This window comes from Suricata suricatta, chromosome 4 (assembly GCF_006229205.1).
Source record: "Suricata suricatta isolate VVHF042 chromosome 4, meerkat_22Aug2017_6uvM2_HiC, whole genome shotgun sequence".
Classification (NCBI taxonomy): Eukaryota; Metazoa; Chordata; class Mammalia; order Carnivora; family Herpestidae; genus Suricata; species Suricata suricatta.
In genome coordinates, this window is record NC_043703.1 from 26911841 (window position 1) to 26926736 (window position 14896).

The window sequence follows — 14896 nt, forward strand, 5'->3', positions numbered from 1 at the left end:
AGTTTAGTTGGATGTCAATTAATCTGAGCTACTAAAATACTGCTCCTTCAATTTCCCTCAATAATAGAAGGATAGTTCCTGATATCTATAATTCAGCTGAGTCTATTGACAGGATGTAATTGGACAGTAGAGGAATGAGGGGTTGGAGAGTAATGCTGATACTTTTAGCAAGGATTACTCTGTATCATGGGAACAAAGAAGCTGTAAGATGAAAAGTAGAGTGCTCAAAGGAATATGCAAAACTTAATGGATTCAAAATAGAGAATTATCTAATTTTTAAGAAACTGAATTTCATTCATGTTCCTATACCAATTTCTAAAAATTTGAGGAATGAAAAGGAGAAGAAAACATCCACCTGTATGTGTGAATTTTGCACAAAATATGATCATGAAATTTGTCCCTGAGTAAAAGAAAGAGAAACATCCTACTAAATGTGTTTTGGATCCAGATGACAAGTGCATTGACATAAAACATAACAAGAATAAAAACAACTTTCTACGATGGTCAGCAAGATCATGCTAGAAGAATAGTTCAATTTTTTTTCTTTCTCCTAAGTGTGATAAAACCACTGTGGCAATGATCATTAGAATTCCACATCTCTTTGAATAGATCTTTAGGGGAGAAAATAGAACACTAAGAGAAAAGCCCCCATATTCAAAAAACATGGTTGAGAGAGAAAGATCAGTGATGAGTTAGCCCTGCTTGGGAGGAGCAGGGCAGCACGATAGAAGATCTGAGCCCAGCTTCTACACTGGGGCTGGGAGTTTGGGATTCCAGCCAGTGTTTGGATGCTGCTACCTGGAGATTGAATGCTGCTCTTTCATCTCTCCCTGAGACATGAAATAGGGGGAACCACATAACAAGCTGTGGTCCAGGAAAGGCCAATAATATCACATTCAGAATTCTCCCAACCATCCCACAGAGAAGGATGCCAATTAGTAAGCATATCTTCCCTTGGACTTTGGTTGGGAGAATGAAGGGTAGGTATTTGCTTCTATTTCTGTTTTGTTTCCCAAATCCAAATAAACTTATTTTCATTATTCATAGGGGTCTGTTCCTAAAGACTATTCAGTTTGGCAGAAGTCTGTTTCACAAGGTAGAAGCTGTGTGTGGGCAGACCAGAAAGGATTACATATAGCATCCGTAAAATACACTTCCAAGTTAAGGGGTCAAATATACAACAATCCATGTGAAAAACATAGACTTTATGAAAACAGCCAAAGAAGCAGCTACCCAAACCAATTTGCTTAAGTAAACTTGCTGGATATTGAGAGCAAGAATTAAAGCATAGGCTAATTATCATTTAGACATTTTAATGGGATCATCTAAGGAAAGATGACATTATAGAGTATTTATTAAATAGCATGGATAGCACTAAATAATCAAAACTATATAGAGAATGTGGGCAAAATTCTGTCAAGAGACAAAATCTTGGCTTTTAATATTATTGTGTCTACACATGAATAGGCAGAAAAATAAACAATAAACTTACAAATGTAGAAAAAGAATAATGAAGGTAAGTCATACTAAAGAGCAATATTTTTAAGATAATGTAAACTTCTCAGATAAATATAAACTATTAAGGTGAATTCCCTTTCTGAAGCTCCTAACCACTGCTTTAAGAACCACTAGTATTGAGGACATTAAAATAAAAAAATCGTCCAAATACCACAAGACTTGCACATGTCATTACCTAGAGACATTTCCTGTTTTTGTTTCTACTATGTGGTCTCCTTTAGGAGAGGCTCTGTGTCATATAGTAATGCCTAATTCAATTCCAGGATGCTCAATAAAATTTTATTAACTGAACATTTGAATAAGTAAGTTGAATGCCATATATTATTTATACCACATATATTCTTGATCCCATCTGTCAAATATTTTGTCAAATTTAATCCTTATTAGGCTCTCTTCTCATTCTTAACCTTTCAGTGCATATAGTTCTCAAAATCTAAATGATAGAAGTGTATTTATCACGGCTTAAGAACAACTACATTGTACTTTTCCTTCTATCTAACCTTGACTAATTCTCACATGTATTTCAGAAATATGAATAAGGTCTTCATGCAATTCATGTAAGGCACAGAAAATAGGTATCATTATTTCTGTCTTAATGACGGATTTTGAGGTTAAGGTGACTCATGAACAGCTGAGCAGCCAGTCAGGAGGAGAAACCAAAATAGAACGGAAACGCCTCCACTCCTACCCCCACGCTCAATCCCGAGCACACCCTCCTTGGGGGAGTGAAGCGTGATGGGTCCAGAGTGAACTGTGGAAGCTTCCTGCAAGGTAGTGAGCTGTGGAAGGAAGGGTCACTATTCCCTGCCTGTGATCAGTGAGCACAGCTCATTCTCAATGCAGCAGATAATAAAAATGGAAGGCTGGGAGAATTTAGAAAAGCAAGCCCCTTAAATACTGAGCTCCTTTTATTTGGAGAAGGATGATTCATTTACCTTTAACTGAGTATTTTCAGCAATCACCATCCAAGTTACCTACACTGAGTAATTTTTTCATTCCAGAGAATGTAACCTTAAAAGGCAAGCTACTTTGTGTGTCAGATGGGCATATCTGAGCCTGTTTTACTCTCTTTGAGGGGAAAAATACTTTATTGAATGGGTTTCTCAGATTCTGTTATGTACAGAAGAAGAGAGCAGCAAGGCATGCTTCCAGAGCCGGCGAGGTGCTTCAGTTACTTTGAAAAAGTAATCAACAACAGAATATAGCAGGTGTCAATCTTTGACTTGCAAACAAATTAGTCTTGGAATGCTTAAAGGAGCTTAAGAATATTCTTAGAATATTCAAAGAGCTTAAAGGTGATTTTAACAACATGTTCAAAAAATATTCACGATCATCCTGTATCCACGAACAAAACGGCCCTGAGTGGATGGATTACAAATTACATCCATAACGTGTTTGATAAAGTTAAGATGCACCTCTCCCTCCATCATCCAATTCAAATAATAACGTTGTCCAAGGCAAATACTAGTTTCCAGTAACCGAAGTCTCTCCTTTTCCTACAGCTCTATAACTGGAGGCGTGCAAGTCTATCTGACTTACTGAGGCTGCCTTCATAATTCCAGTGGGCTGGGTTCTAAGGAGAAATTTTAAAACTGTTTTCCTCTCCACCAAGTCCTGTGCCACAGTCCTATAGCTTACAGCAACCCACGCCTCACAAAGAGGAGAAAAGAAAGGATCATTGCTGAAATCTTTGCCTAATCCACCAAAAACTTTCTATTGCTGTTACTGCCCACCTCACATTGTTATTAAATCCCCTCCTTCCGTCCCTATGTCATGGATCCTACTTGGTTTTCTCCTCTGTACTCAAGCGTCTGTGGCTATCTTTGTCACCACTGATGTCACTGCTGCCCAAGTTTAAGCTTCTAGAGTATATGTTCTCCAATGTCCAACTGTCATACCTCCTCTTAAAAAACAAACATGCATCCAAAACAGGCCAGTGGAGATACGGACAGGAGTCTGTGAAGGAAACACTTATAAAAGATAAAGCAGACACATTAAATTCACATTTGGCCATGCACAAGCCTGAGTCTGATCGAAGGATTCCAGCCAAAACAGAAGCTTCTTGCGGTGAGACGGCTGATACGGTCAGGCTGGAAAAACCTCTCCATTCCTTCCTGTGGGCACCTGAATCCCACAGGCTCGCAGAAGGCAAGAGGCCCTGAATAACGATTCCTTAGAGTTTTCTGTGTGCTTGTCGGAGGCCTTGCACATGGCATGTAGCTCGGGACATGGTGATTTCAGTTCCTTGAGCAAACTCAGATAAAGTGGGGGGAAAATGTTTTCCTGCTTATCCTGGACACCATCCCATGAAAGTGAGGCAGTATAGTCAAATAAAGTTTTCTAGGGAGTCTTAGTCAAGTGTGGCATTATTCCTGTGTAATCTAGCAGGTAGGAGGTTCAATGGCTTCTGGTGGCCTCAACATGCTGTACAAGAGAAGTTGCTCTTAAGTCACACATTTCCTTATCCTTTGGACTAGTCCAATGGGAAAATAGTATTTGGCCAATGATTCATTTTCAAGTCCCTGTCCCCACACAAAATCTGATGGTCATTTACTTTTCTCTGGCAACTATGAGCACAGCGTGGATGTTAATGAATTTGAAGGACACTTAAGGTTAAGGAGAGAAGCTGGCAACATCTGGAGTAACTCCACTGCAGGGAGCAGATTCCTGGGGGTAATTCTTTTGCTTTGCATTTTGTCCTGTGCGGTTTTGCCTAATTGAAAATTCTGTGAGCCTAATGTAGCACCAACTGAATACTCTCACTTCTGACCATCTCAAGGGGGAACTTGATGTTATAGTTGTGGTGTCAAAAAAGTGGCAACATCAGATGGAAGTTGACCTTCAGAATGAAATCAAACTCTGGGAATTCTCACTGTGACATCCATGACCCCTTTTGAGAAGATCTTGGAAGAGATTCTGAGTATCCAGGGAATACTTTGAAAATATGTCAACTAATACCAAAAAAATTCACAAAGGGGTGCATAACCCACACCTGTTCAAACTTCATACTTACAATCTTATTTCATCTTTACTTTTCTGCTTTGTGTCCCCCCACCCCCAGTATTTTTTCCAAAGATGTGCTATTAGTTTTCCCATTTCCATTGTTTCTCCTACTCAGTTCAGTCTGCTCCCACAAATGCTATTTTTCATTCTTTCATTCAACAAATATTTGTTAAGGTATAGGTGCTGTTCTGAGCACTGGGGTAAAAATAGTGAAAAGAAAACAAGATCTATTACTTCAAGGAGCTGATGGTCTAGTGAAGAAGCATGATCAAAAACTAGAAAACTAATAAATAACTTTAGATAGTGATAAATGAATAAAATAAATGCGCTAATGGATCTCGGGTGTGTCTTTTAAGCACATAAAATAAATTAAATGAATCCTACGTATGTTTTTAAAGAGTTTACTTATAGTTTAGACATGGTGTATGGTGGAAAGGGAAGTATCAATGATTTTAGCTTAAGCATTAGAGAAATTGTAAAAACATTTTCTAAAATGGAACAAACAACTTTGGAGGGATAGGGGATAGACAGAACCAATAATTCTCTTAAATTTGAGATGTAACTATATGTACTCAGGAGTGAAATCATGGATAGAGTTTCAGTCTAGTGACTCATCAAGCTACAGGTAGTCTTTAGATTGATGGGACTGGGTATTATCATTGGTGGAGAAAAACAAGATCAGAAAGTTAGAGGTCAAATAGATTAAGACAGGGGCATCTGGGTGGCTCAGTTGGTTGACTGTCCACTCTTGATTTTGGCTCAGGTCATGATCTTATGGTAATGAGTTCTAGCCCCACAATGGGGCTCTGTGCTAACAGCATGGAGCCTGGTTAGGATCCTCTCTCTCCTTCTCTCTCAGCCTCTCTGCAACTCACACTCCCTCTCTCTCTCAAAATAACTAAGTAAACATTCAAATAACAAATAAAATAGATTAAGATAAAGGGTCAACATTCTTGAGACACAAACTCCTATACATATTGCAATAAATAAGTAACTACTATGTGTCAGAAATTTAAATATATACATTCCTGGCCTTGAGAAATTTGCTATCCAAAGGTGGGAATAGAAAGAAACAGATAATTTCAGGATAGCGTGTGAAATACTCCTTTTTTGGTTTAGAGAATGGGCTGCCTTTATTCCTGCCTTTCATCTATTCATAAATATATATTAGAGTTTAATCTGTTCAAGGCACTGTTCTAGGTTCTAGAAATACAGTTGTGAAATTGTGTGAATACTTGCATCATGATTTAGTAAGGGAAATAGATATTTAACAAATAATTGTAGAAATAATTGAAATTACAATCATAGTAAAAGAGTAAAGGATGAATGTAAAGTTTTCCTAAAGGCTACACCTAGCCTAGTCTGACTAGGAAGCACCATTTTTAAGCCTACACTTGAAAAATGGTTGGTTAAATGTAGGAAATCATAGGAATCAAGTAGAGTATGAAAACAGAATAATGATGCAAAGTCATCTAGCTGAAAAGAAATTTGACATGATAAAAGAACAAAAAGACGATAGCATGACCAGAAAGCAGTGAAGGAAGCTACTCTCCATCTCTGTCATAAGATCTAAGAGAATATTGTGAAGGACAAACAAAATAGAATTCAGGAATCCTAAGGATCCCCAAAAAGGGATCAGAATCTGAGGAAATCAGAAACTGGGATTCTAGCAAGTGGTTTGGAATGTTAACCATAAATAGGAACCCATGTCTGGGATAGTTCCCAGAGAACACTGACTTTTAGAGGGCCTGCCACCTTTGGAGAGCAAGAGTGAGGGGGACTCTTTGTAGTAACATAGCACTGTGTACTGCTTTCTTGGTACTTATCACTTTTTAGAATAATTCTCACAACTATGTTGAAAACTCACCTATTAAACTTCTGTGTGTCTAATGTGATGTTTTATTCCTGCTAGACATTCACATGATGAATTGTTTAATTCAAGTGAGTTAGTGCTATGGACACTTCATCTGAAACAACAGTCCTATATATGAGTAACACAGTAGGTAAACCCCATCTGAGGTTTCATTTGAGGAGACAGCAAGTCCAAAAAGACAAAAAGCAGATTGGTGATTGTCGAGGGCTGGGAGAGGAGTTGAGGGGAAATGGGAAATGTTTTAAGGAAAAGGTTCCTTTTTGGGTTGCTGAAAATTTTGAAAATTGCATGACTCTGTGAATAGCAATAAGCAGTTTATTTTTTTTTACTTTTTAATGTTTATTTTTGAGAGGGAAAGAGACAGTGTGAGCAGGAGAGGGGCAGAGAGAGAGGGAGACACACAATCTGAAGCAGGCTCCAGGCTCTGAGCTGTCAGCACAGAGCCTTATGCAGGGCTCAAACTCATGGACCATGAGATCATGACCTGAGCTGAAGCTAGATGCTTAATCGACTGAGCCACCCAGGCACCCCATCACTGAGCACTTTAAATGAATCAATGGGGGCAGCTGGGTGGCTTAGTTGGTTGAGTGTTCGACTTTGGCTCAGGTCATGATCTCATGGTTTGTGGGTTCGAGCCCTGTATGGGGCTCTCTGCTGACTGCTAGCTCAGAGCCTGGAGGTTGCTTCAGATTCTGTGACTTTTTCTCTCTCTGCCCCTCCCCTGTTCGTGCTCTGTCTCTGTCTCTCAAAAATAAATAAATGTAAAAAAGAAAGATTAAAAAAATAAATGCATAAATGTATAACATCTCAATAAAGCCATTACACAAAGCAATGGGGAGAGCTGAGGGACCTGCCAGGGTAGTCTCAATGATGCATCGTTATTTTACCAGTGAAGCTCCTAAAAGGCTTTTAGAGTCATATAAGAACCGAGATGTGTCAGATTCCTGAACCCCACTAGGTTCTCCATTGAGCTGTTCTCTCGTGAATGTTATTACCATCCTAGTCAGGATATGGTATCAAAACATTAAGGAAAAAAATGGCCTCATGTTCCATTCCTTTTAGATCTTGGTAGGATATATTACAGGGATTTTTGAGAGTAGGGGTTTAACCTGAAATGTTTGGGCATAGGAGGGAGGAAAAAGGCATGAGGGGGGATCCATAGATGACCTCAGACTACAGCTGTCCTGAAGTTATATACTGGTTGTGAATATGTGTTTTGATGAATGACTGTGGGAGAAGGCACATTCATCATGGTCTCAGAGGAGCCTATTTTGTGTCACCCCTTACTCCTCTCCCCCAGAAGAAGAATGCTTTAAAAATCTGAAACATAGAACACAACTTAAAAAAAAAATACCACCTCCCACTTCAAGATTATTTTGCTTCACTGGTTGGGGGAGGAAGCGTGGAAGGAGGAAGGAGGAGAAAATAGAGCAAGAAGACTAATTCCAAGTTTCCGAAAGGAGGAAGCAGCATTTCCGAAAGCATAATCTGAATTAGACTCTGTAGGGCAGGAAAGGCTGATGGAATACGCCTGTTCTCTCTTCTTTTTCTGTAATCATTTTAGGAGAGGGTATAGTTTACAGGAGTAACCACCAACTCTGCTGAAGTAAATGAAATGAATGAGCAAGCCATACTTCATCTAAACACTGCAAATCAATGTTATCCCTCCTTACCCTCTCATTGAAGATGCCTGCTGCATTAATGATTCACGGTGAACCATCAACTCAGTACAGTCATTCTGCGAGAACACCAAGGGTTTGCTTACACATAATTACTCAGAACTGAGTAGGAGGAAATCCCTGTCTCGGATCATGGGAGATAATGGAATTCCAACTAAGGATGCCTTGGCAAAGTAGAAGTACTTTCCCTTGGACCTTTGAAATCCTTAATGAGTTGAATCATGTCAAGTAACAAAATAAACAAGGATGAGAAACATCAGTTGGGTTTGGTCCAAAGTCTAGCCTGCTTAAGATTGGGCTTCCTCCATCGTTGCTTAAACATTATACAGTTTTCTATCAGCCAAGCCTGTGGTTTCATTTCATTTTTTTCCCCTCTTAAATCAGATTTCAAAAGCCAGGCACTAGCTGATGGTAATTAGTAGGCCTCGGTTGAAGTTTATTCTTGCCATTCTTTCCAGGCATGCATAATTTTTGTGAAGAGAAAAGAAAATCCAATTATCCTCAAATCCAGCCAGTGTGGCTCATCTGCTCTTGTGTTAGATCTTTAGAAAGGGTTCTTAACAACTAAAAGGAAGACATATGGTACTTGAGAACAGCATCTTGTAACCTTGTTTATAATATTAAGGGGAAAAAGCCTGATCTTAGTGACCATTTACATCCCTCTTGACAAAAATCTGACACAAGAAATATTGATCCTATAAAAAATGTGGCATAGGGCTAGTTCATATCATAAGGAATTTATTGGTGATTGTGTTTCTAAGTTCCCTCTTACACTTTAAAGGATTCCCTTAAAAATGCTCAACTTGAAATTTTCCAGGAACACTTACACAATGCAAACTAAAAACATCTGATATGATATTGGGAGAACTTAGATTCTCCAAATCAAGGAAGGTAAGAATTTCTATCTAACTTGGCCAAAGTTGGGTCTATGCCAAAATATCTTAGTAAATTATCTCACTATTGAAATTATTTCTTGATATGTTAATTTTGGAAACTTCATTGATCTTTGAGTCCCTACAAATATTTTAATATTACAAAAGTAAATGAATTTTCTGATAATAAAATATACCCTTTATTATTTGGATTAAAATTGGTTAGGTCATATTTTTCTTCTGTAAATATGTATCTCTAAGGAGTAAACATGACATTTAAAACAAACCATACCCAAACTGCTTTTTGTCATTTTTTTGCTCAAGAAAATTCTTTTTATTGCAAGTGAAAACTTAAAAGAGAAACTAATTGAAAAAGCCAAGTTTACATTTTTAAATGAACCTATATTGACCCCTTTTGGTAAAAGTATTGTTCAACAGCATGTTGGGTGTATAATAATTTTTTTCCATTTTTTTTTCAGCTGAGACAGCAGAAGAGAGGATTTATGGTACACGTTACATTTAGCCACAAATGAAAACAAAATTAGTCCCAAAAGTCATAGATACAGAGCAAAGGACCAAAAGGGACTGTTGGTATGAGCAAGGCAAGTCTCTCAAAGGTGGTCATTGTGATCAGGTGGCAATGAATGCTCTAGATCCATTGAATCAAGCTCTAGAAATTAGGCATGCAGTTCAACAACTGAGAGTCGTTGGCCTCCGTCGTTCCTTACTTCTGCTCCTGTGGCTCCACATGTGCACAAGCTAGAGATTCCCTTGGACCTCTACCTCATCTTTCTTCTTTTATGCTTCAGTCTGTGCATTTGCTTCTTCCTCTACTGGGCTCTCATGGCACAGAAGTTTCCAAGAAGATGGCACTAAGGCCAAGAATATAATTATTTTCATTGTCTATCTTGTTTCTGAAGAGACATGCTACTGTGTTCCGATGACTTTGTGTCACAGATTTGCAGAAGGACAACTCCCAAGAGGGCAAGACTCTCTTTATTTCCAGGGAATTTTCTACTAAATGTGCCTCAAGACATTAATACAGACAGAATTCTCCAATTATTCAAATTTATTTTTATCTGGATAATAGTTTGATCATCCATATTTCTGCAAAAAGACCTCTAACAAAGCATGGGAGCAGAAAGATGAATAAGGCACAATCTCTGTTTTGAGGAACTCACAGTGTGGGGTGGAATGTTAACAAATATGTAAAATAACATAAGGTAGTAAGGGCATTTGAGATTTAATTCAGGAAAATATTTAGTTAAGGGAATAACATAGTCAGAAGAGGTAAGAGTTGATTGGAATCTTGAAGGATAAGTAGGAGCCTACCATAAAGACTTGAAATTTGTCTGGTAAGTTTATTAATGTATACTGTAGACCTTCAAAACTATTTGTTAAATGAAAGAGGTAACTAAATGCTAAGCTACTTATTTTGACACATCTGCCTTTCCCAGTTTTTATAACAGCCCTATGAAGTGTGTAAGGCTGTTCACGCTTTATGAATAAAATATAGGCCCAACAGAAGTTGACCCAGTGAACAGAAGACCTGAAACTGTATCCATCCATTCCTCTGACTGTAAGGTCTGTGTTCTTTCTCTCTGTCTTAGTATTTCCTCACCATTCTTCTGAAATTCCCAACTGCTTCTATCCCAAAATAGAACCAGAGTAGATAATCAGCAATAATTATTTATTGATAAAGAGAGTCTATACTTTGATGGCAAAATTTTAATATTCATTTACCAAACACTTCAACAGGCCTGAAACCTGGTCTCTTTCCATCTTCAATTTGGCCTTTCCCTGCCTTTATACTTCCTCAGTCTGGGCTAAACTGCTTGCTGGTGTAAGCAAGCAGCCAATAGTGTCCACAGCTGATGATCTTGCTCCTGAGCCACTGTCGGAGGAGTGTCAAGAGGGGAGGAGGTAGAGAGGACAAGTCCAGAGCCCTCTAGGAACTTCTCCAAAGCCACTTATCTCTTAGTTAGACAAATACCACTGATGACTCTGCAAATTTTCTCTACAGACTGTTTGGTTGCTCCAGAGCTACTTTCAGAGATTCAAAGTCACAGGCTGGATCCTAATTTCCAAATGTGCATTAATTTATCTCTTGAATTATTCTCTTCCAGAAGGAACAGAAAATCTTATATTCACTGCTAAATTCCCCAGATCCTTATACTTAAGCACATGCCAGGTAGTCGAGAGGCAAGTAGCGAGTGGGAGAAATGCTCTGCCTTGAATTCTCACTTCCCTTTCAAAGATATTCCTAGAATGTTCCATGGACCCCTTGTGCCTGGAGTGATGACAGGACATTCCTGGGTGGGCTGGTATATTTCACACAATGTGTTCTCCATGAATGTGCTTTCCATGAATGACTCAGGCAAGGGTAAGCTGCACAGAATATTCTGGTGCAGAGAAAGCAAGCAAGCTGTAGTCTACTTAAGCATGAGTGTACTAACTCTGAGCAGGCTGAGTAACGTCCTGGAGGTGAGTCATCCAAGAAGAAGGCAAGGAGTACGAGTCAGGCTCTCTAACTTTATATGCCAACATAGATGAAATAAATATGGGTAGGTGACTTAACTTCTTTGGGGCTTAGTTTCTAATCTGTGAAGCAGAAAATTTGATGTCCATTCTGTCCATTTAATGATAGTGGCGGGAAAGATCATGTGCAAAATCAGGCTGACTATTATTTACTAAATGTTTGGTGAAGGACAAGTAAAAATACAGTAATTAGTAATGGTTCCTGAAGGAAAAAAAAGAGTGTTCAACCCACATTTAGTGTCTGGTGCTAGGGAGATGGTAGTAAACAGATAATGTTCTTGTCCTCCAGGACTCACGTGGTAATTTAGGAGAGAGACACTAAATAATTAATTGCACATTTAATTAAAATTGTGATAAAGCCCATAAAAGGGAATTATAGTATTAAAAGAATATATAAGAAGATTTAGTCCAGTCTCAAAAAATTGTTCTGTCTGGGAGTGGCATTTCAGTTGAATTAGGAGAGATGAAAGGGAAAGGGTGATGTGTGGAAGGTGTGGGAGATGCTTTTTAGGAACAGGAGAGGTTTATTCAAAGGTTTATGAACCAGGAAGCACAAGGCAGGAATTTAGAATTGAAAACAGGCCTTTAGGGCTAGAATAACTATCAAAACAGGAATTGTAAGGGGTGGGGGTGGGGAGTGGTTCTAGATAATGCTGACTGCTAGGTGGGAACCAGCTCCTACTGGGCCTTCTGGACCATTGGTAAGGATTTGGAATGTTTATATTTAGAAAAATGAGCAGCCTTTCCAAACTAGCAGATCAGAGAAATTATTGCAAACCATTTTTCTGATAGGGGTTAATTTCCAAAAAATATAAGAAATTCCTATAACTCAATAGTAAGAAAACTAATAATTAACAACTAGACTTTAGGGGCACCTGGGTGATTCATTTGGTTGAGCATCTGACTTTGGCTCTTGTCATGAGCTTACAGTATGTGAGTTAGAGCCCCGCATCGGGCTCTAGGCTGATCGCTCATGGCCTGGAGCCTACTTTGGATTCTGTGTCTCCAGCTCTCTCTCTGGTCCTCCTCAGCTTGTGCTCTCTTTCTCAAAAATAAGTAAATAAACTTAAAAAATAAAAATAAAAAATAGACTTCAAATAAACTTGTTTCCAAAGAAGACATATAAATATCCAGTAGGCACATGAAAAGATGTTCAATGCCCCTAATTATCTGGAAATGCAAATCAAAATGACAATAGCTATCACTCCAAACCCGTTCTGATGGATTTTACTAAGAAAACAAAAGATAACAAGTGTGGGCAATGCTGTAGAGAAATTCGAACTCCTGTACACTGTTAATAGGAATGTAAAGTAGTATGGCTGCTATGAGAACAGTACGGAGGTGCCTCAAAAAATAAAAATAAAACTACCATATGATGCAGCAATCCCATTCTTGGGCACATACCCAAAAGAATTGAAATTGGGGTCTTGAAGAGATAGTAGCCCCCTCACAGTCTCTGCAGCACTATTCATAATTGTCAAGGTGCTAAGACAACGTGACTGTTCATCAACAGATGGATGGATAAAGAAATGTGGTGTATAAATACAACAGAATATTATTCAGGCTTATAAGAGAAGCAAGGCCTGCAATCTGTGGCACATGGGCAAACTGAGATGATGTTACACTGAGTGAACTAAGCCAGTCACAGAAAGACAAATACGGCATGATTTCCACCTATACGAGAAATGTAAAGTGGTGAAACCCACAGGAGTAGAGAACAGAATGGTGGTTCCCAGGGGTAAGGGGAAGAGGAAATGGAAGTTGTTCTTCAATGGATCTAACATTTTAGTTACACAAGGCGACTAAATTCTAGGCATCTGTTGTACAACACAGTGCCTGTACAGACGGTCTCTAACTTAGGATGGCTCTACTTATGGTTTTTCTATTTTACAATGGTGTGAAAGTGATACACATTCTTTGAATTTGGATCTTTTCCCAGGCTAGTGATATGCGGTATGGTCCTCTCTCACGGCGCTGGGCAGTGGCAGCAAGCCAAAGCTCCCAGTAAGCTATGAGATCATGAGGGTAATCAACCTATATACTTACAACCATTCTGTCTCCAGAGAGCCATACTGCTTTTCACTGTCAGGACAGTCTTCAATAATTACTTGAGATATTCAATACTTTATTATCAAATCATCTTTGAGTTAGAAAATTTTGCCCAACTATAAACTAAAGTAAATGTTTTGAGCATGTTTAAGCTAGGCTAGGCAAAGGTATGATGCTTGGTAGATTAAGTGGATTAAATGCAATTTCAATATGCAATATTTTAAACTTACAATGGGTTTATCAGCTGTAACCCCATAAACCAATAAAGATCTATAGATAATAGTACTATATTGTACACTTACAAATTTGTTAAGAGGGTAGCTCTCATGCTAAGTGTTCTTGCCACAATCCCTTTTTTTTGTAATTAAAAAAAATTGTAAGTGTATTGACTTGAGGCAGAAACAGTGCATGCATGGGGAGGGACAGAGAGAAAGGGAGACAGATAATCCCAAGTAGGCTCCACACTGTCAGAACAGAGCCTATGCAGGGCTCAATACCATGAACCATGAGATCCTGACCTGAGCTGAAACCAGGATTCGAACACTTAACTGACTGAACCACGGAGGCACCCTACCATAATACAATTTAAAAAAGAAAACAAAAAAATGGAGAGTCTTTAAAGGATTTCATGAGAATGTCATGATTGGTTTTTAACTACAGCAAAAGCACCATGGAAAAGACATTAGTGCGGTATAAGCATGAATGAAGGGATACCAGAAAGCATATTTGAAAACAGAGGCCCCTGGTTCCTTCTTGCTGTGCCACAGGAGCCTAAGGGGTCCCATTCTGGTTACTTTTTTGGGCCTGCCCTCTTGAGAAGAGTCTGAAATGCTTGTCCTGTTATACACAGACCATAAGACTTAGCTTTCCTATATTCTATTCCTTCCAAAGCTCTGTATAACCAAGGAAATGTGATGACTTTTTGATACGGTGTTGATGGACGGTAAGCTAACCCAAGTCACACAGCTATATCCTAACAGTGCTCTATCGTTTCTGATTGTCACATGTTTATTGACCAAATATAATCTAATTATAGTAAAAGACGAAAGATTTATACAATCTGAAGAGAAACCAGAGTTTCAAATATAATCTAATTATAGAAACAAGTTAAAGATAACTAAATAGATGCCAGATAGATAGATACATCATATCAATTTACTTTTAGCTACAAAAACCAGAAATCCCACATGAGAAGTCTTGAGTCAGGGTGGCTCCAGGCTGGCTAACTGTCAGTTCATCATCATTTGAGGTTCCTATTGGTTTCTTTTTTCCACTCTGCTGTCCTCAATATTTGGCAAGCTTTCCTGATGACCATGAGCAAATTTAGCACTCTTACAATAACACCCTACAGTCCAGAGACAGAA